Source organism: Megascapheus bottae, chromosome 27 (assembly GCF_031878675.1).
Source record: "Megascapheus bottae isolate mThoBot1 chromosome 27, mThoBot2.hap1, whole genome shotgun sequence".
Lineage (NCBI taxonomy): Eukaryota > Metazoa > Chordata > Mammalia > Rodentia > Geomyidae > Megascapheus > Megascapheus bottae.
The window spans coordinates 23,440,555-23,463,076 of record NC_143535.1 but is presented as its reverse complement, the minus strand read 5'-3'; positions in this window follow the sequence as shown (position 1 = coordinate 23,463,076).

Below are 22,522 nucleotides of genomic sequence, written 5' to 3'. Positions count from 1 at the left end.
CAATGTAAGGGAGGGCAAAGTAAGGGTAGGCACAGTTATGCAAGGCAAGGAAAGGCAGGCCTACACAATGGTAGGGAAGGCATGGTAGCCAAGGCAAGGATAGGCAAGGCAAGGGTAGATATGAAAGCAAGGGTAGGCAGGCAAGGAAATAGTAGACAAGGCAAGGCAAGGGTAGCCAAGGCAAGACAAAGCAAGGGAATGCAAGGTCAGGGTAGGCAAGATAAGACATTGGTAGGTAGATCAAGGGTATACAAGGCAAAGGTAGGCAAGGAATGGTAGCCAAGGCAAGGCAAGCCAAAGCAAAGCAAGGCAAGGGTAGGCAAGTCAAGAGTATGCCAGGAAAAGCTAGGGTATTAAAGGCACAGATAGGCAATGCAAGGCAATTGTAGGCAGGAGTAGGCAAGGTAAGGCAAAAGTACACTGGGTTAGGCAAGGCAAGGCCAGGGTAGGCAAGGGTACACAAAGGTAGGCAAGATAAGGCAAGGGTAGGGAGGGCTAGGCAATGCAAGCATGGGCAAAGCAAGTGTATTCATGGATAAACAAGGAAAGGGTAGGCAAGGCATGGCAATGGTAGGCAAGGCAATGGTAGGCAAGATAAGGATAGGCAAGGCAAGTTAGGTAAGAAAATTCAAAGATAGGCAAGACAAGGGAAACAAGGCAAGGCAAGTGCAGGTAAGGAAAGGGTAGGCAAGAGAAGGAAAGTGTAGGTAAAGAAAGGGTAGTCAAGAAAAGGGAAGGCAAGACAAGACATGGCAAGGGTAAGACAAGGCAAGGCAAGGAAAGGGCAGGCAAGACAAGGCAAGGCAAGGGTAGGCAAAGCAAGGAAAGAGTAGGTGAGGCAAGGGCACGTAGGGGTAGACAATATAAGGCAAAGATAGGCAGAAGTAGTCAAGGCAAGCATGTATAGGACGGGGTTGGCAAGGGAAGGCAGGGTTAGGCAAGGCAAGTATAGGCAAGGCAAGGCAATGGTAGACAGGTGTAGAAAAGGCAAGGGTAGGCAAGGTAAGGCAAGGCAAGATAAGGCAAGGCAAGGCAAAGCAATTGTAGGCATTGGTAGGCAAGGCAATGCAAGTTTAAGAAAAGGTAAGCATGGATAAGCAAGGCTAGGCAAGTGTAGGCAAGGCAAGGGTGGGAAAAGGTAGGAAAGAAAGGAAAGGGTAGGCAAGGTAAGGCAAGTGTTGAGAGGGGTGGGCAAGGACAGGCAAGAATAGGCAGGGGTAGGCAAGGCAAGGCAAGGGAAGGGAAGGCAGGGTTAGGCAAAGCAAAGCTAGGCAAGAGTAGGCAAAGCAAAAAATGGTAGGCAGGGGTAGACAAGGCAAGGCAAGAGTAGGCAAGGGTAGGAAAGGCTGGACAAAGCAAGGCAAGTATATGCAAGGCAGGCAAGGGCAAGTAGTGGTAGCCAAGGCATGGGTAGGCAGGGGTAGGCAAGGCAAGGCCATGGTAGGCAGGGGTAGGCAAGGCAAGGCAATGTCAGGCAGGGGTAGGCAAGGCAAGACAAGTGTAGGCAGGTTAAGCAAAGCAAGGCAAGGGGAGGCAAGACAAGTAATCTGTAGGAAAGGAATGGCAAGGTTAGGCAAGGCAATGGGAGGCAAGGCCAGGGGAAGAAAGGTAGGCAAGGGGAGACAAGGCAATGTAAATGTAGGCAAGGGTAGGAAATGGTAGGCAAGGAAATTATAGGCAAGTCAATGGTAGGTAAGGCAAGGCAAAAGTAGTCAAGGCAAGGCAATGGCAGGCAAGGTAAGGGAAGACAAGGTTAGGGAAGGGCAGGTAAGCTAAGGGTAGGCAAGGCAAGGCAAGAGTAGACAAGGAAAGGCAGGGCAAGTCAAGTGTAGGCAAAGGTTAGGACAGCCAGGTAAGGGTAGCAAGGGTAGGCAAGGCATGGTAAGTGTAGGCAAAGGTAGGTAATGCGAGGCAAGTGCAGACAAGGGTAGGCAAGTGTAGGCAAGTTTAGGCAAGGAAAGGGTAGGTAAGGGAAGGGAAGGCAAGGCAAGTTTAGGAAAGATTAGGCAAGGTTAGGCTAGGCAAGGATAGTCAAGGCAAGGCAATTGCAGGCAAGGATAGATAAGGGTAGGCAAGGCAAGGATAGGGTAGGCAAGGATAGGCAAGGAAATGCAAGTATAGGCAAGGGTATTCAAGGCAAGGCAAGGGTAGACAAGGGGAGGCAAGGAAAGGAAAGGGTAGGCCATGCAAGAAAATGATAGACAAGTATAGGAAAGGCAAGACATGGGTAGGCAGGAGTAGGCAAGGCAAATGTAGGCAGGAGTAGGCAAGGCAAGGTTAGGCAGGTGTAGGCAAGGAAAATCAAGTTTATGCAAAGGTATGCAAGGTAAGTCAAGGGTAAGCAAGGACAGGCACAGCAAGGCAAGGGTAGGCAAGACAAGGAAAAGGAAAGCAAGGCAAGAAAAGGGTCAGCAAGGGGAGGCAAGGCAAGGCAAGGGTAATCAAGTCAAGGTAATGCCAGCAGGGATAAGCAAGGCAAGGCAAGGGTAAGCAGGGGTAGGCTAGGCAAAGCAAGGTCAGGTAAGGCAAGGGTAGGTAAGGCAAGTCAAGGGTAAGCATGGTTAGGCAAGGCAAGGGAAGTGTATGTAAGAGTTGGCAAGGCAATGCAAGGATAGGCAAAGTAAGGAAAGGCAAGGCAAGGATAGGCAAGGGTACTCATGGCAAGGTAATTGTAGGCAAGGGGTGGCAAGGTAAGGCAATAGTTGGCAGCGGTAGGCAAGGCAAGGCAAGTGTGGTCAAGTGTAGGCAAGGCAAAGCAAGGTTATCCAAGGGTATGCAAGCAAATCAAGGATAGGCAAGTGTATGCAAGGCAAGGAAAGGTTAGGCATATGTAGGCAATGCAGGGCAATGGTAGACAAGGAAAGGCAAGGCAAGGGTAGGCAGGAGTAGGCAAAGCAATGCAATGCAAAGGTAGGCAAAGCAACACAATGGTAGGCAGAGGTAGGCAAGGAAAGCCAGTGGTAAGCAGGGTAGGCAAAGCTAGGCAAGGGTAGAAAGGTATAGAGAATGAAAAGAAAGGGTAGGAAGGGTAGGTAAGGCATGGCAAGGATATGAAGAGGAGGCAAGGCAAGGAAGGCAAGGCAAGGGAAAGGCAATGCAAGGAAATTGCTAAGCAAGGCAAGGCAAGGGCAGGCAAGGCAAGCGTAGGCAGGGTAGGCAAAGTAAGGTTAGGGTAGGCAAGGCAAGGAAAGACAAGGCAAGCAAGGCTAGGCAAGTGCAGGCAAGGCTAGGCACAGCAAACCAATGGTAAACAGGGGTAGGCAAAAATAGGCAAGAGTAGGCAGGGGTAGGTAACAAGGTAATGGTAGGCAGATGTAGACATGGCAAGGGAAGGGCAGGCAGGTGTAGGCAAGGCAGGGAAAGCATAGGAAGGGTTTGGAAAGGGAAAGCAAGGGCAGGCAGTGGTAGGAAAGTCAAGGTAAGTGTAAGCAAGTGTAGGCAAGTGTAGGCAAGGGTAGGAAAATAAGGCAAAGGAAGCCAAAATTAGGCAAGCCAAGCCAAGTGTAAACAAGGTTAGGCAAGGCAAGCCCTGGTACGCAAGGCAAGGCAAGGTTAAACAAGGCAAGGCAAGGTTAAACAAGGCAAGGCAAGGTTATAAAAGGCAAGGCAAGTGTAGTTAAGGCGAGGCAAGGGTAGACACAGCAAGGTTAGGGAAGGAAAGGGTAGGCAAACATGGAAAGGGAATGCAAGGGAAGGGTAGGCAAGGTAAGGCAAGTGTAGGCAAAGCAAGGGTAGGCAAGGCAAGGGTAGGCATGGCAAGGAGAGGGAAGGAAATTCAAGGCAAGGCAAGGCAAGGGTATACCAGTCAAATGTAGGCAAGGCAAGGCATGGGTAAGCAAGATCAGAGTAGGCAATGCAAGCAACGGTAGGCAGGGCTAGGCTGGGCAATGGTAGACAGAGTTAGGCAAGGCAAGGTCAGGGTAGGTAGGGTAGGATAGGCAAGACTAGGGTGGGCAAGGATAGGCAAGGCAAGGTAAGGGTAGGCAACAGTAGGCAAGATGTAGGCAGGGCTAGGCAATGCAAGGGTGGGCAAAACAAGAGTAGTCAAGGATATGCAAGGCAAGGGTAGGCAAGGCCAGGCTATGGAAGGCAAGGCAATGGTAGGTAAGTCAAAGATAGTCAAGGCAAGGGTAGTAAGTGAAAGCAAGGGTAGGCAAGGCAAGTGTAGGCAAGGCAAGGCAAGGATAGGCAAGGGTAGGTAATGATAGGCAAGATGTAGGCAGTGATAGGCAATGCAAGGATGGGCAAAGCTTTAGTAGGCAAGGATATGCAAGGCAAGGGTAATCAAGGCTAGTCAATGGAAGGCAAGGCAATGGTAGGCAAGGCAAAGATAGCAAGGCAAGAGTAGGAAAGGGAAAGCAAGGGTAGGAAAGGCAAAGCAAGGGCAGGCAAAGCAAGGGTAGGGAAGGAAAGTGTAGTCAAGATAAGGGAAGGCAAGACAAGAAATGGCAAGGGCAAGGCAAGACAAGGAATGGCAAGGGCAAGGCAAGGCAAGGCAAGGGAAGGGAAAGGCAAGACAAGGCAAGGCAAGGCAAGGTGAGTCAAGGCAAGGGAAAGGCAATGCATGCCAAGGCAAGGCAAGGGCAGGCAAAGCAAGGCAGTGAGGGCAAGGGAAGGCAAGGCAAGGAAATTCAAGAGCAAGGCAAGGCAAGCCAAGACAGGCAAGGCAAGGAAAGAATGGGCAGGGGTTGGCAAGGCAAGCGAATGGTAATCAGGGGTAAGCAAAGCTAGGCAAGGGTAGTCAGGGTTACACAAGGTAAAGTAGTGTAGACAGGGCTAGGCAAGAAAAGGAAAAGGTAGGAAGGGGTAGGCGAGGCAAGGGTAGGGAAAGTTAAGCAAGGCAAAGAAAGTGTAGGAAAGGGTAGGCAAGGCAATGCAATGTTAGGTTGAGGTAGGCAAGGCAAGGCAAGCGGAGGCAACACAATGAAAGGGTAGGCAAAAGTAGGCAAGGAAAGGCAATGGTAGGCAAAGCAAGGCAAGGTGAAGGAAGGCCAAGTGTAGTCAAGTCAAGGCAAGGATAGGCAAGGCAAGGAAATGGTAGATAAGGCAAGAAAAGGGTATTCAAGCAAGGTTAGGCAAGGCAAGGATAGGCAAGACAAGGCAAGGGAACACAAGGGATGGGTAGGCAAGTTAAGGCAATTGTAGGTAGAACAAGGGTATGTAAGGCAAGGGTAGGAAATGCAAGGCAATGGTAGGCAGGGGTAGACAAGGCAAGGCCAGGGTAGACAAGGGTAGGAAAGGCAAGACAAGGGTGGGCGAGGATATGCAAGGCATGGCAAAGGTACACAAATGTAGGCAAGGTAAGGCAAGGGTAGGGAGGGCTCAGAAATGCAAGCATGGGCAAGGCAAGGGTAGTCAAGGATAGGCAAGGCAAGGGTAGGCAAAGCATGGCAATGGTAGGCAAGGCAATGGTAGAAAAGACAAGGCAAGGGTAGGCAAGGAAAGGTAGTCAAGACAAGGGAAGGCAAGCAAGGGTAAGGGAAGGCAAGGCAAGGGCAGGCAAGGCAAGGGTAGGAAAGACAAGGCAAGGCAACGGTAAGGCAAGTAGGTAAGGGCAGGCTAGGTGACGCAAGGAAGGCAAGGCAGGCAAGGGAAGGCAAGGGTAGGGAAGGCAAGGGAAGGCAAAGGAAGGCAGGGGTGCCTGAGCCAGCCGGCAGCAAACCAGGGTTCGTGGATTGGGATTCCTGAAATAGGGGCAAGGACTAGGAAAAAATAGAAGAGAGACAAACAGATGGAGTTCGGGAGGACTACAGCCCAAGTCAGCAGTACAAGAAGTCTGTGAGCTCCAGACTGCTGCCTAAGACTGTGTCCTTTATTTTAAGTTCCGACCTTAAATACTCTTCTTAAAACTAGGGAACTGCCAGAGGCTACATTCATACAAAATAGTAAACAAATCACATATAGGATAATTGAGAAAGGATTAACATTGCTTAAAGTCATCATGATAAGAACTGATTGACATAGATTAAAGTCATCATGATAAGAACAGATTGACATTGCTTAAAGTCATCATGATAAGAACTGATTGACATTGCTTAAAGTCATCATGATAAGAACTGATTGACATTGCTTAAAGTCATCCTGAGAAGAGTTACTTCCTTGTGTATACCATTGTGTAGGTCCAAGGTCAGGTCCAAGGTCATTGATCCCACAGTCGGTCCCCAACATCTCCCCCGTCTTTCTTTTAAAAGATGCGGACTTGATTGTCTTAGGTTGGGTGGATCGCTGACTCTGCCTTACCCGTCATGGGGAACTTCTTCAGATCAAGCTGAAGGCCCTGTCTTAGGTTGGTCAGAGAGCGTCCCCTCTTATCCCATCCTTGACTGCGATTCCTCTCGGGGGGGGGGGGGGAATTCATCCATCTGGGGCTTAGATCTGCGGAGTTGTTCGATTGGTGACTGTTGCAGATGTGACCATTGGACGGCTACTGGCCATAGGTGTTGATTTGTTCCCAACCATAGCTTCAGTTGTCACTTTACTTGGAGTAGAAACAACAGCAGTTGGCTTGATATTGGCTGTTGGTGGATCTGAAGTGCTGGCAATTCCTCATTCTTCAGAAGCTGCAGTAGTTTTCAACGTGATCTGTCTCTGCTGTTCTGGGACCTTACTAGTAGGTTCTTGAGGCTCTTTTTTCGGCTCTAAGTGCCTCCCTTGATGCTCTCGGAGTTCTCTCTCCAATCTACTGATTCGACTTTCTAAATGGGACTTAAGAGCTGTCATACAAGCATCAAGTTCATTTTTTTTGCTGATCTAACATTCCATTCTCCCCCCTTTTTAAAACAATGCAATAATTCAAACCTAAATGATTTTCTTGATTAAACCTTGAACATGTTCACTCACTCATTCACACACATTCATACTCAAAGATTTTAAAGTGCACAAAATTAATATTGGCCATTCATTTTCCGGAAGTTTGTGTCAAGAGAGCTTTGCCTATTTTACTCTTGCAGGTGAGAACCAGGTTCAAAACAAAACTTTAGAAAAAACATAAGGATCCATATTTAAAACTGGTACCAATTTCAAAGACAAAACTGGACAAGAAAAAATATGTAACATGAACAAGACAAAGAAACAGAGACTTTTACACTTAACACAAAAACATGAATTCAGGTCTTTTCCGCATTACTGGATGCATTACTGGAGGGTTGGGGGTGAAGGTCCAGTGGGTCGCTGCTTGGATGACCACTGTCACTCTCCACAATCCGAACATAGCGTTTGGGCAGCCAGCGGGCATCATTTTCTTCCTGTGAGAAAACACATACATGCCCTCTACCCCAGGTTAGAACAGGATCTGGTCCGTGCCAAGCACCAGTTAGGGGATCCTTCCATTTTACTAAGGCAAAAGCACGCTGCTCTCTTTTTTCCCAGAATTGCTGAGCAGCAGATAAATTATTTGAATCCAGATTCAAAAAATTTAAAACAAATAAAGCATGATTAAGTATATTCACAGGGGTAGCGGGATACGACTCTCCTTTCTGTATTTTAGCAATTTGATGTTTTAATAATCCATTAGCTCTCTCCACGATGCCTTGACCTTGAGGATTGTAAGGAATGCCTGTAATATGAGTGATATTATAAGAATGGCAGAAGGACTGAAATGCTTGGCCTGCATAGCCAGGGCCATTATCTGTTTTTATTTGCGAGGGAATCCCCATCACAGCAAAACATCGAATGCAGTGAGAAATACAATGTTTAGTAGCTTCCCCAGCAAGGGGGGTGGCTAGGATAAAATTAGAATAAGTATCTACAGTAACATGAACATATTTTAATCGGCCAAATGATGGAACATGTGTGACATCCATCTGCCAAATGTGATTAGAAAGCAGTCCTCGTGGATTTATACCTAAATGAGGAGCTGGTGAGAAGGGCACACAGTTGGAGCAAGTTTTAACTATTTGACGTGCCGCTTCTCTAGATAATTTAAACTGTCGGCGCAAGGCTCGGCTGTTTTGATGATGGATGGCATGTGACTGCTTAGCAAGTTCGACTTGACTTAAATAAACTCTGGTGGCAGAATCAGTAACTGCGTTACCCTCACTTAAAGGGCCAGGAAGATTAGTGTGAGCTCGAATGAAGCCAAAAAAACAGGGGTGGTTGCGATAACAAAGCAAAGTTTGTACTTGGCGAAATTGGGTCTGGATATTGGAGTTAGTAGTTCCAATAAAGGGAACAGTTTCTATGACTTGAAGAGCACGAATTACATATTGGCTGTCTGAGTATAAGTTAAAGGGCTCGTCTTGTAACAGGACGAGTGCTTGTAAAACAGCCTCTAACTCTACCTCTTGGGCGGAGGAAAAACCCGTAACCCAAGATTCAGTTTTCCCATTAATGGTCAAAGCAGCCGTTCCATTAGAGGATCCATCTGTAAATACTAAAGCGGCAGAAGATAAAGGCGAGGCCTGTACTATGGAAGGAAATAGGAACGTATGACATGCAGCAAATTGGAGGAGTTTGTTAGACGGGTAGTGATGCAAAATTTTTCCCGTATAATTGGCCCAAGCAATGGCCCAAGAATCGCAATGGGCGAATAGCCAATCTTGTTGTAAATTATATGGGACACAGATAAAATGAGGTTAATCCACTCGGCACATATGTATCAGATTAGCTACCAATTCGTAGTAGGAGGTCAGCACTTTTCCGGGTGTTGATGGTAGATAAAGCCATAAAAGTGGGCCATCCTGCCACAATACAGCAGTTGGGGAGTGAGAAGTAGCTAAAATGTAAACTCCCCATGGTTTAGAGTAGTCACAATAGGTCACTTGTTGCTGTGAAATTGCCTTTTCTACGATTTGGATGGCCCAAGGATGTAGGGTTGGTATCTCCTTTTAAGAGATCAAAGAGGGGTTTTAACTCTCCTGTGGACAGCTTTAGATAAGGCCGAAGCCAATTTATATCTCCTAAGAATTGCTGAAAATCATGAAGGGTTCTTAAGTGTGAAGTTTTTAATTGTATTTTTTGGCTTTTAAAATAGTGTGGGCCTAATATATGGCCTAAATACGTAAAAGGGGGGTGTTCCTGAATCTTTTCAGCTGCTATTATAAGGCCAAAGAGGCTCAGATCTTGCTTTAGTTGTCCAAAGGCTTGTCGTACGACGATAGGGTCAGAACAAGCCAACAAGATGTCGTCCATATAATGAACAATATAAACAGAAGAAAATTTTTCACGGGTGGAAGAAATGGCTCTGGCTACAAAACTTTGACATAAAGTTGGGCTATTTGCCATGCCCTGTGGGAGCAAAGCCAGTGATATCGCTTCATGGGTTCTTTAAAATTAACAGAGGGGACGCTGAAGGCAAAGCGATTACAGTCCTGAGGTGCCAGGGGTATAGTATAGAAACAATCCTTCAAATCTATAATAATCTTGTAAGTATCCTTTGGGATTGCCATGGGTGAAGGCAAGCCGGGCTGTAAGGCTCCCATAAGTTCCATAGTTGCATTTACCTTTCTCAGATCCTGTAACAGCCTCCATTTACCTGACTTTTTCTTTATAACAAAAATTGGAGAATTCCATGGAGAGTTAGAAGGGGCCACATGTCCCAAGTCTAGTTGTTCCTGTACCAGCTGCTGAACTGCAATGATCTTTTCTAGAGAAAGAGGCCACTGTTCGACCCATACCGGTTCTTCAGAGAGCCAATTTATGGGATCAGCATGAGGGGCAGGACCAACAACAGCCCCCGTTAAAGAATACCCTAATCCTTGTCTCGGGGGGTGAGACTGGGGTTGGAGTGGCTCTAGCTCCCCCTGTGCTCGGCCTAGTCCCCTAAAGGGGAGGAGGCCTTGATCAAGTAACTGCTTAGTGACCGCAGCACTAGGACTAAACATATACACTCCCATTTTTCCATGATATCACGACCCCATAAATTAATTGGCAGATGATCCAAGACAAATGGCTGAAAATGACCAGAGTGCCCTTCCTCATCTCTCCAAACAAGGATCACACTGCTCTGCTGTGGGTCAGTTGCTTGCCCAATCCCCTGTAGGGAAGTCATAGAGGTTGTCAGGGGCCATTGGGCTGGCCAATGCTTTTTAGATATTACAGACACATCCGCTCCTGTGTCTAATATTCCTTTAAAGGGTTTTTCTTGTATAAATATAGTCATCTCAGGCCTCTCTTGTTTTATGCTTTGTACCCAATAGATATCAGAGGATCCAAATCCTCTCTGTCCGCATGGGGCAGAAGAATTAGCAGTCTCCCCATGAGATAAAGGGACAAGTATTAGTTGTGCTAATTTTTGACGGGCTGGGATTGATACTACGTGTTTCGGGGCAGAGGCCATAACTTTGATTTCTCCAGTGAAATCCTGGTCAATTTTGCCAGGTGTAATCTGTATCCCTTTAAGGGCTGAGCTACTTCGCCCTAACAGCAATCCAGGCACTCCCGGGGGAAGGGGACCGAAGACCCCCGTGGGGAGAGCTTGTGTTCCCATCTCTGGGGTCAATACTGAGCAGGTGGAGGAACAGAGGTCCAATCCTGCGCTGCCTGGGGTGGCACGGAAGAGGCTGGAGACTGATTTTGGGGGGTTGTTAGAAGATTTACTTGTGGCCGAGAAGAGGGAGGGACTGCCCCATGGTTTTGCGGGGCCAGAGGCTGGCCCCTTCTCCAGTTTCCCGAAAACGGGAGGCCATTGCGATCTGTTCTTGACCTGCAATCTTTAGCCCAGTGCTTCCCTTTACCACAGCGTGGACATGTGCCAGGTAATTTTTCTCTCTTTAACCTGGCCTGGCGTGGGCATTGCGTCATCCAATGTCCTATTTGTCCACAAGAGAAGCAACGCCCTGGGGGTCTAGCAGCCCGGGCCTCTGGCCTCTGGCCTCTATATTTTAGAAATTCAGTAGCAGTCTTTCCTTGAGGAGCGGCGGCTAAAGTAAGGCCTTGTACATGGGAGGGTCCAATATCAGCACACAGTGAAATAAAGTCCGTGATTCCTCCCTTATTCCTATGGGGTCTGATAGCCGCCTGACAGGCGGCGTTGGCATTTTCATAGGCTATGTGTCTAACTATAATCCTCCTTGCTTTCTCATCTTGTACTAGGTGGTCTGCAGTCTCCATTAATCGAGACAAAAATTCTAGATAAGGTTCATTCGGTCCCTGTTTAACTTCTACTAAATTTTTTGTACGATTGGAATTACGTAACCTTTTCCAAGCCTCTTTCGCCGCAGCATTTATTTGTAAATAGGCTTCCTTTGCATAACCCAATTGATCTTCGGTGTTTTTATAGATTCCCTCTCCTAACAACTGATCAAAAGTGTAAGGCAGGTTCTTAGACCTATTTGTTTCAATTTTAGCCCGACACTGTGCAGTGAACTCTGTCTCCCATAATAAGTACTCTCCCGCACTAAGGCATGCTCTGGCAAGCCGCTTCCAGTCATTTGGGCATACAATACCAGCACACGCGGCCTCTAATATTACTTGAGTAAAAGGGGCAGTTGGCCCATATTGGGAGCAGGCACTCTTTAAATCCTGCAATAGTTTAACAGTAACAGGTTGATGGTATACTTGTTCATCCTGATCAACTAAACTAGGGAAGCATCGAGGCTCTGAAATATCTTCCCTCTCTCTAGCAGCCTGAGCCAGGTTTAATTGTGATGCACTGTGCCTGGTTGTAGTGCCTGTTAAAAGGGATTTGTTGCTTGGGCTTTTAGGCTTGAAAGGTTGAAAAAGCGTAAGGCTGCAGCCTGAGGCGGTGGGTGTGAGAGGTAGGATTTAGAATCAGAAACCATAGTGGCCTGAGGGTCATATCTCCTTCCTACTTCTGGGGGGGCTCTCTGCTCTTTCCCCATTTTAGATAGTAGATGTAGGATTTCTTCTAACCTCTTTTCTATTGTAGCTATCCGGTCCTCCATCGGCTCATCATAACTTTCCTCCCTCATATTCAAATTTGAATTCTGATACTCAATATCTACTGGTTGTTGTTCCATTTTCAAGATCTCACTTAGACTCTCTTGGGCTGCGGCATATGGCTCAGTCTCAGGTTTTTTAGAAGGGTCCTTTAATTCATAAAGTTCCCTTAATTCAAGATTAAGTTCAGCATTCTCATGTTGAGGATCTATGCATTCACTTACTAAATTCCATACATCAATAACCTCTTCTGGGGTCTTTTCGGGGCCATATACATTATAATAATCTTGAATTCTTTTTCCTATCCGCTGCCAGGTTTTTTGGAATTCCTCCTCTATAGACCTCGGGCATGCCTCCTCGAGAAACTGTAGGAAGCTCTGAAGCATCCCTTCTTCCACCCACGTTCCGTGGGCTTCAAGTAGGCCTGTTAAGATTGGTAAATATGACGTATAGCTATTAACTTGAGCCATAATTTTTACTCTGGATAATACAGCCTCCCGCTCTCTCACTCTCTTAAAAGTCCTACGATGTGTTACTCACCACAGCGGGGTCCTCTGCCTTCGTCCCAGATTTTCAGGGTCCCTGTTCAGGCGCCAGTTGCCGGAGCCAGCCGGCAGCAAACCAGGGTTCGTGGATTGGGATTCCTGAAATAGGGGCAAGGACTAGGAAAAAATAGAAGAGAGACAAACAGATGGAGTTCGGGAGGACTACAGCCCAAGTCAGCAGTACAAGAAGTCTGTGAGCTCCAGACTGCTGCCTAAGACTGTGTCCTTTATTTTAAGTTCCGACCTTAAATACTCTTCTTAAAACTAGGGAACTGCCAGAGGCTACATTCATACAAAATAGTAAACAAATCACATATAGGATAATTGAGAAAGGATTAACATTGCTTAAAGTCATCATGATAAGAACTGATTGACATAGATTAAAGTCATCATGATAAGAACAGATTGACATTGCTTAAAGTCATCATGATAAGAACTGATTGACATTGCTTAAAGTCGTCATGATAAGAACTGATTGACATTGCTTAAAGTCATCCTGAGAAGAGTTACTTCCTTGTGTATACCGTTGTGTAGGTCCAAGGTCAGGTCCAAGGTCATTGATCCCACAGTTGGTCCCCAACACAGGGGTAGGTGAGGCAAGGCAAGGGTAAGCAGAGATTGTCAAGGCAAGCAAGTGTAGGACAGGGTTGGCAAGGCAAGGCAAGGGAAGGCAGAGTTAGGCAAGGCAAGGTAGGGAAAGCAAGCATACACAAGGCAAGGCAATGGTAGACAGGGGTAGGCAAGACAAGGCAAGGGTAGGCAAGGGTAGGCAAGGCAAGGAAAGGGTAGAAAAGGCAAGGCAAGGATACGCAAGGCAGGCAAGGACAGGCAGTGTTAGGCAAGGATATGCAGGGGTAGGCAAGGCAAGGCCACAGTAGGCAGGGATAGGCATGGTAAGGCAAGACTAGGCAGGTGTAGGTAAGGTAAGGCAATGGTAGGCAGAGGTAGGCAATGCAGGGCAAGTGTTAGGGTTAAGCAAGGCAAGGCAAAGTTAGGCAAAAAAGGGGAGACAGGTATGGCAAGGGGAGGCAAGGCAAGGGGAAGCAATGAAGGCATGGGCAGGCAAGGTAAGGATATGCAAGGGTAGTGTAGTGTAGCTAAGGCAAGGGAAGGCATGGCACAGTTAGACAAGGGTACACAAGGGAAAGTTAGGGAAGGGAAGACAAGGCAAGTTTAGGAAAGTTTAGGCAAGGCAAGGCAAGGCAAGGCAGGGCATGCAAGTGTAGGCAAGGGTAGGCAAGGCAGGGAAAGGGTAGGCAAGGGTAGGCAAGTCAAGGCATGTGTAGGCAAGGGTAGGCAAGTGTAGGCAAGGCAACGAAAGGGTAAGTAAAGGTAGGCAAGAGAGGGCAAGAGTAGGCAAGGGTAGGCAAGGCAAGGCAAGGCGAGGGTAGGTAAATCAAGGCAACTGGAGGCAAGGATAGGAAAAGCAAGGCAAAGGAAGGCTAGGGAAGGCAAGCCAAGCCAAGTGTAGGCAAGGTTAGGCAAGCCAAGCCATGGTAAACAAGGCAAGGCAAGGCAAGGTTAAACAAGGCAACACAATTGTAGTCAAGGTGAGGCATGGGTAGGCAAGGCAAGGATACAGTATACAAGTCAAGGCAAGGGTAGGCAAGCAAGGATAGGGAAGGCAAGGGTATGCAAAACAGAGCAAGGAATGCAAGGCAAGGGTAGGCAAGTTAAGGCAAGGGTAGGCAAAGCAAGAGTAGGCAAGGCAAGGGTTGACAAGGCAAGGCAAGGGAAGGCAAGGCAAGGTAGGCAAGGCAAGGCATGGGTAGGCAGGGCAAGGGTAGGCAATGCAAGCAATGGTAGGCAGGGGTAGGCAGGGCAAGGGTAGACAGAGTCAGTCAAGGCAAGGCCTGGGTAGTCAGGGGTAGGAAATGCATTCAAGGATAGGCACAGGTAAGGCAAGGTAAGCAAGGGTAGGCAAGGATAGGCAATGGTAGGCAATATAAGGCAAGGGTAGGCATTGCTAGGCTATACAAGGTTGGGCAAAGCAATAATAGGCAAGGATAGGCAAGGCAAGGGTAGGCAAGGGTAGGCAATGATAGACAACTTGTAGGCAGTGTTAGGCAATGCACAGGTGGACAAAGAAGGGTAGTCAAGGACATGCAAGGCAAACGTAGACAAGGCAATGGTAGGCAAGCCAAGTATAGGCAATGCAAGGGTAGATAAGGGAAAGCAAGGGTAGGCAAGGCAAGGTAGGCAAGGCAAGAGTAGGCAAAGCAAGGGCACTGAAGGCAAGGGTAGGCAAGGAAAGGGTAGTCAAGATAAGGGAAGGCAAGACAAGGAATGACAAGGGCAAGGGTAGGCAAGGAAAGGCAATTGAAAGGCAAGGCAAGGGAAAGGCAATGCAAGACAAGGCAATACAAGGGCTGGCTAAGCAAGACAATTGTAGACAAGGGTAGGCAAATCAAGGCACGGCAATTCAAGGCAAGACATGCCAAGACAGGCAAGGCAAGTGTAAGCAGGGGTAGGCAAGGCAAGCCAATGGTAATCAGGGGTAGGCAAGGATAGTCAGGGTTACACAAGGCAAAGTAGAGTCGACAGGGGTATTCAAGGCAAAGAAAGCATAGGAAGGGGTAGCCAAGGGAAGGGTAAGCAGGTGTAGGCAAGGCAATGCAAGCGAAGGCAATGGTAGGCAAGGCAAAGCAAGGCTAAGAAAAGCAAAGCAAAACATGGCAAGCAAAGGCATGGCAAGCCAAGTGTATGCAAAGTTAGGCAAGGAATGGCAAGGGTAGGCAAAGCAAGGCAAGGTGATGCAATGCTGGGCAAGTGTAGTCAAGTCGAGGCTAGGGTAGGCAAGGCAAAGAAATGGTAGACAATGCCAGGCAAGGCAAGGCAAGGGTAGGTAAGGTAAGGGTAGGCAAGGTAAGGATAGGCTAGGCAAGACAAGGCAAGGGTATGCAAGGCAAGGGATGGCAAGGCAAGGCAAGGCAAGGAAAGGAAAGGAAAGGAAAAGAAAGGAATGGAAAGAAAAGAAAAGGTAAGGAAAGGCAAGGGGGGGCAATGTAAGGCAATGGTAGGCAGGTGTACGCAAGGCAAGGCAAAGGTAGACACAGTTAGGTGAGGCAAGGCTAGGGTAGGCAGAGGTAGTCAAGGCAAGCAAGTGTAGGACGGGGTTGACAAGGCAAGGCAAGGCAAGGGAAGGGAGGGTTAGGCAAGGCAAAGTATGGTAGGCAAGAGTAGGCAAGGCAAGGCAATAGTAGGCAGGGGTAGGCAAGACAAGGCAAGGGTAGGCAAGGCAAGGCAAGGGCAGGCAGGGGTAGGCACAGCAAGGCAAGGGTAGGCCAGGGTAGATAAGGCAAGGCAATGGTAGGCAGGGTTAAGCAAGCCAAGGCAAGTGTTAGCATGGTTAAGCAAGGCAAGAAAGGTTAGACAAGACAAGGAAACTCTAGGCAAGGCATGAGAAAGAAGCAAGGCAAGGGAGGCAAGGCAAGGCAAGGCAAGGGCAGGCAAGGTAAGGTTAGCTAGGGTAGGGCAGTGTAGGCAAGGCAAAGGAAGGCAAGAAGCGGTTAGACAAGACTACACAAGAGAAGGTTAGGTAAGGCAAGGCAAGGCTATTTTAGGCAAGGCAAGGAAAGGCAATGCAAGAGTAAGCAATCAAGACAGGGAAAGGAAAGTGTAGGCAAGGGTAGGAATGTCCAGGTAAGTGTAGCAAGGGTAGGCAAGGTAGGAAAAGCAAGGCAAAGGAAGGCAAAGGTAGGCAAGCCAAGCCATGTGGAGGTAAGGTTAGGCAAGGCAATCCCTGGTAGGCCAGGCAAGGCCAGGTTACACAAGGCAAGGCAAGTTTAGTCAAGGTGAGGCAAGGGTAGGCAAGGCAAGGAAAGGGTATACAAGGCAAAGCAAGGGTAAGTGAGGCAAGGTTAGGGAAAGCAAGGCTATGCAAAACAAGGCAAGGGAATGCAAGGCAAGGGTAGGGAAGGGAAGGGTATGGGAAAAAAGGATAGGCAAGGGAAAGATAGGCAAGTCAAGGCAAGGGAACGCATGGCAAGGCAAGGCAAGGCACGGGTAGGCAAGTCAAGGGTAGGTAAGGCACGGGTAGGCAAAGCAAGCATAGGAAATGCAAGCAATAATAGGCAGGGATAGGCAGGGCAAGGGTGGACAGAATTAAGCAAGGTAAGGCCAGGGTAGGCAGGGGTAGGATAGGCAAGACAAGGCTGGGCAACTGTAGGCAAGGCAAGGCAAGGGCAGGCAAGGGTAGGCAATTGTAGGCAAGATGTCAGCAGGGCTAGGCAATGCAAAGGTGGGCAAAGCAATGGTAGTCAAGGGTAGAAAAGGAAAATGTAGTCAAGATAAGGGAAGGCAAGACAAGGAATGGCAAGGCCAAGGCAAGGCAATGGAAAGGCAAGACAAGACAAGGCAAAAGAAAGGCAATACAAGCCAAGGCAAGGGCAGGAAAAGCACGGCAAGTGTAGTCAAGGGTAGGCAAATTAAGGCAAGGTTAGGCAAGGCAAGGCAATTCAAGGGCAAGGCAAGACAGGGCAAGCCAAGACAGGCAAGGGTAAGTAGGGGTAGGCAAGGCAAGCGAATGGTACACATGGGTAGTCAAGGTTACACAAGGCAAAGTAGTGTAGGCAGGGCTAGGCAAGGCAAGGCAAGGATAGGAAGGGGTAGGCAAGGCAAGGGTAGGCAGGATTAAGCAAAGGAAGGCAAGTTTAGGAAAGGGTAGGCAATGTTAGGTCGAAATAGGCAAGGCAAGGCAAGGGTAGGCAAGCGTAGGCAACGCAATGGAAGGGTAGGCAAGGATAGGCAAGGGTAGTAAAACAAGGAAAAGGATGGCAAGCCAAGGGTAGGCAAGGTTAGGCAAGAAAAGCAAGGGTAAACAAAGCAAGGCTAGATGAAGGAAGGCCAGGCAAGTGTAGTCAATTCGAGACAAATGTAGGCAAGGCATGGAAACGGTAGACAAGGCAACACAAGGGTAGGCAAGGCAAGGTTAGGCAAGGCAAGGATAGGCAAGACAAGTCAAGGGAACACAAGGAACAGGTAGGTAAGTTAAAGCAATGGTAGGCAGAGCAAGGGTACGCAAGGCAAGGGTATACAAGGCAAGGGAAGGCAAGGCAAGGCTAGGATAGGCAAAGCATAGGTAGGCAATGCAAGGCAATGTAGGCCAGGGTAGGCAAGGCAAGGCAAAGGTAGACAGGGTTAGGCAAGGCAAGGCCAGGGTAGGCAGGGGTAGAAAAGGCAAGACAAGAATGGGCAAGGGTAGGCAAGAGTACATGAAGATAGGATAGATAAGGCAAGGCTAGGCAAGGCTAGGCAATGAAAGTGTGGACAAAGCAAGGGTAGTCAAAGATAGGCAAAGCATGGCAATGGTAGGCAAAGCAATGGTAGGCAAGGCAAAGATAGGCAAGGAAAGTGTAGGTAAAGAAAAGCATGTGTAGTCAAGGTGAGGATAGTAAAGTCAAGGCAAGGGTAGGCAAGGCAATTGTAGTCAAGACAAGGGAAGGTATACAAGGCAAGGCAAGGGCAAGGGCAAGGCAAGGCAATGGCAGGCTATGCAAGGCAAGGAAGGCAAGGCAGGCAAGGGAAGGCAAGGGCAGGCATGGGTAGTCAAGGCAAGGTAACGTTAGGCAGGTGTAGGCAAGGCAAGGCAAGGGTAGGCAGAGGTCAAGGCAAGCAAGTGTAGGGTGGGGTTGGCAAGGCAAGGGAAGGCAGGGTTGGGCAAGTCAAGGTAGGATAGGCAAGCATAGGCAAGATAAGGCAATGATAGGCAGGGGTAGGCAAGACAAGGAATGGATAGGCAAGTGTAGGCAAGGCAAGGCAAGGGTAAAAAGGCAAGGCAAGGGTAAAAAAGGCAAGACAAGGATACCCGAGGCAAGTAAGGGCAAGCATTGGCAGGGAAAGTAAGGGCATGCAGGGATAGGCAAGGCAAAGCCATGGTAGGCAGGGGTAGGCACGGCAAGGCAAGGCTAGCCAGGTGTAGGCAAGGAAAGGAAAGGATAGGCAGAGGTAGGCAAGGCAAGGCAAGTGTTAGCAGGATTAAGCAAGGCAAAGAAACTGTAGGCACGGCCTGGCAAAGTTAGGCTAGGCAAAGGGAGGCATGGAAAGGCAAGGGGAAGCAAGAAAAGGCATGGGGACAATGCAAGGCATGGGCAGGCAAGGTAAGGATAGGCAAGGGTAGTGTAGTGTAGGCAAGGCAAGGGAAGGCAAAGCATGGTTAGACAAGAGTACACAGTGAAGGTTAGGCAAGGCAAGGAAACTGTAGGCAAGGCCTGGCAAAGTTAGGCTAGGCAAAGGGAGGCATGGAAAGGCAAGGGGAAGCAAGAAAAGGCATGGGGACAATGCAAGGCATGGGCAGGCAAGGTAAGGATAGGCAAGGGTAGTGAAGTGTAGGCAAGGCAAGGGAAGGCAAAGCATGGTTAGATAAGAGTACACAGTGAAGGTTAGGTAAGGCAAGGCAAGGCAAGTTTAGGGAAGTTTAGGCAAGGCAAGAGTAAGCAAGGCAAGGCAGGGCATGCAAGTGTAGGCAAGGGTAGGCTGTCAAGGTAAGGTTAGCAAGGGTTGGAAGGCAAGGCATGTGTAGGCAAGGTTAGGCAATTAAAGGGAGTCAAGGCAAGGCATGTGTAGGCAAGTCAAGGATAGGCAATGTAAACAATGGAAGGCAGGGGTAGGCAGGGCAAAAGTAGAGAGAGTTAGGCAAGGGAAAGCCAGGGTAAGCAGGGGTATGAAAGGCAAGACAAGGGTGAGCAAGAGTAGGCAAGGCAAGGGTAGGCTAGGGTAGGCAAGATAAGGCAAAGGTAGACAGGATTAGGCAATACAAAGCTGGGCAAAGCAATGGTAGGCAAGAATAGGCAAGGGAAGGGTAGGCAAGGCTAGGTAATGATAAGCAAGTCAATGGTAGGCAAGGCAACTATAGGCAAGGAAAAGGTAGGTAAGGGAAAGCAAAGATGGCAAGGCAACAATAGGCAAGGCAAAGGTAGGTAAGGGAAAGCAAGGATAGGCAAGACAAGGCAAGGGTAGACAAGGAAAGGGCAGTCAAGACAAGGGAAGGAAAGATAAGACAAGGCAAGGGCAAGGCAAGGCATGACAAGGGCAGGCTAGGCAAGGCAAGGAAGGCAAGGAAGGCAAGGGAAGGCAAGGGTAACCAAGGGTAGGCAATTCAAGGCAAATGGAGGCAAGGATAGGCAAGAGTAGGAAAAGCAAGGCAAAGGAAGGCAAGAGTAGGCAAGCCAAGCAAAGTATAGGCAAAGTTAGGCAAGAGAAGCCATGGTATGCAATGCAAAGCAAAGTTAAACAAAGCAGCGCAATTGTAGTCAAGGCAAGGCAAGGAGAGGCAGGCAAGTATATTGTATACAAAGCAAGGCAAGGGTAGGCAAGGCAAGGTTAGGGAAGGCACGGTTATTCAAAAAAGGGCGAGGAATGCAAGGCAAGGTAAGGCAAGGTTAGGCAAAGCAAGGCTAGGCAACACAAGGCTAGGCAAGATAAGGCTAGGGGAGGTAAGACAAGGCAAGTCAAGGGTAGGCAAGGCAAGGCAGGGGTAGGCAAGGCAAGGGTAGGCGATGCAAGCAATGGTAGGCAGGAATAGGCAGGGCAAGGGTAGACAGAGTTAGGCAAGGCAAGGCCAGAGTAGTCTGGGGTAGGAAAGGCAAGACAAGGCTGGGAAAATGTAGGCAAGACAAGGCAAGAGTAGGCAAAGGTAGGCAAAGCAAGGCAAGAGTAAGCAAGGCAAGTAAAGCAAGGGCAAAGAAGGCAAGGCAAGGTAGGCAAGGGTAGGCAAGGCAAGGGAAGGGTATGGAGGTTTAGGCAAGGCAAGGCAAGGGTAGGCAGGGGTATGTAAGGCAAGACAAATTTAGTCTGGGTTAGGCACGGTAAGGCAAAATTAGGCAATGCAAGGAAAGTGTAGGCAATGCAAGGCAATGGTAGGCAAGGCAAGGGTAGGCAAGGTAATTCAAAGGCAGGCAAGCTAAGTGTAGGCAAGGCAAGTGTACGTAAAACAAGGATAGGCAAGGCAAGGGTAGGCAAGGAAGATCAGGCAAGGCAAGGGTAGGCAAGGGTAGGCAAGGCAAGACAAGGGTAGGCAAGGCAAGTCAGGGTAGGCAGTAGTAGGCATGACAAGGCAAGGGTAGGCAAGGGAAGTGAAGGGTAGGCAAGTGTAGGCAAGTCAAGGCAAGGGTAGGCAAGGCAAGTTTGGGTAGGCAGGAGTAGGCATGGCAAGGCAATGGTAGGCAAGGGTAGGCAAAGCAAGGTAAGGTAGGCAAGAGTGGCAAGAGAATGCAATGCAAGGCAAGGAAAGTGTAGGCAAGCTTATACAAGGCAAGGCTAGGCAAGGCAAAGCCAGGTTAAGAAGGCAAGGCAAGAGTAGGCAAGGCAAGGCAAGTTCAGGGAAGGGTAGGCAAGGCAAAGAAAGTGTAGGCAAGGCAAGGAAAGGGTAGGCAGGGATGGGCAAGGCAAATGAAGGGTAGGCAAAGGTAGGATAGGTAAGGCAAGCTCAGGCATGGCAGGGAAAGTGTAGGCAAAGCAAGGAATAGCTAAGCAAGGAAAGAAAAGCTGGGAAAGGGTAGACAAGGCCAGACAAGGGTAGGCAAGGCAAGGCAATTCCGGTAGGGGTAGGCAAGGCAAGGCAAGTGTAGGCAGGGTAGGCAAGGCAAGGCAAGGCAAGTGTAGGCATGGTTAGGCAAGGCAGGGGAAGGGTAGGTAAGGTTAGGCAAGGCAATGCAATGGTCTGCAAGGTTAGGAAAGGCAAGGCAAGGTTAGGCAAGGGGACTCAAGGCAAGGCAAGTGTAGGCAAGGGGTGGCAAGGCAAGGCAAGTTTTGACAGTGATGGGCAAGGCAAGGCAAGTGTAGTCAAGTTAGGGAAACATGGCAACGGTAGCCAAGGGTATGCAAGGCAAATCCAGGGTAAGCAAGTGTAGGCAAGGCAAGGCAAGGCAAGGGTAGGCAATGCAAGACAAGGGTAGACAAGGGTAGGCAAGCCAAGGCAAGGGTAGGAAAACAAGGTGAAGAATGGCATAGGAAGCCAAAGGTAGGCAAGGTTAGGCAAGGAAAGGGAAGGGTAGGCAAAGAAAAACAAGGTGAAGCAAGGCAGGGCAAGTGTAATCAAGTTGAGGCAAGGATAGGCAAGGCAAGGAAACAGTAGACAAGGCAATGCAAGGATAGCCAAGGTAAGGTTAGGCAAGGCAAAGATAGGCAAGACAACGCAAGGGAATGCAAGGCATGTGTAGGCATGTTAAAGCAATGGTAGGCAGAGCAAGGGTATGCAAGGCAAGGGTAGGCGAGGCAAGGGTAGACAATGCAAGGCAATGGTAGTCAGGGGTAGGCAAGGCAAGACAAAAGAAGACAGGGTTAGGCAAGGCAAAGCCTGGGTAAGGAAGGCAAAACAAGGGTGCGCAAGGGTAGGCAAAGCATGGTAAAGTTAGGCAAGGGTACACAAAGTTAGGCAAGGTAAGGCAAGGTTAGGCAGGGCTAGGCAATGCAAGCCTGGGTTAAGCAAAGGTAGTTAAGGATAGGCAAGGCAAGGGTAGGCAAGGCATATCAATGGTTGGCAAGGCAATAGTAGGCAAGACAAGGCAAGGGAAGGCAAGCAAGGGTAAGGCAAGGCAAGGCAAGGGCAGGCAAGGCAAGGCAAGTCAGGCAAGGCAAGGCAAGGCAACATGAGTGTAGGAAAGGGTAGGCAAGGCAAGGCATGGGTAGGCAGAGGCAGTCAAGGCAACCAAATGTAGGACGGGGTTGGCAAGGGTAGGCAGGGTTAGGCAAAGCAAGATATGGTAGGCAAGCATAGGCAAGGCAAAGCAATGGTAGGCAGGGGTAGTCAAGACAAGGCAAGGGTAGGCAGGGGTAGGCAAGGGTAGGCAAGGATCGGCAGGGGTAAGCAAGGCAAGCAAGTGTTAACAGGGTTAAGCATTGCAATACAAGGTTAGGCAAGGTAAGGGAACTGTAGGCAAGGCATGGCAAAGTTAGGCAAGGCAAGGGGAGACAAGGCAAGGCAGGGGAGGCAAGAAAAGGGAAGAGGTGGCAAGGCAAAACAAGGGTAGGCAAGGGTAGACAAATGCAGGGAATCATAGGCAAGACAAGGAAAGTGTATGTAACCCAAGGAAATGTACGCAAGGGTAGGCAAGGCAAGGGTAGACAAAGGGAGGCAATGCAAGGAAAGATTAGGCAAGGCAAGAAAACAGTAGACAGTGGTAGGAAAGGCAAGGCATGGA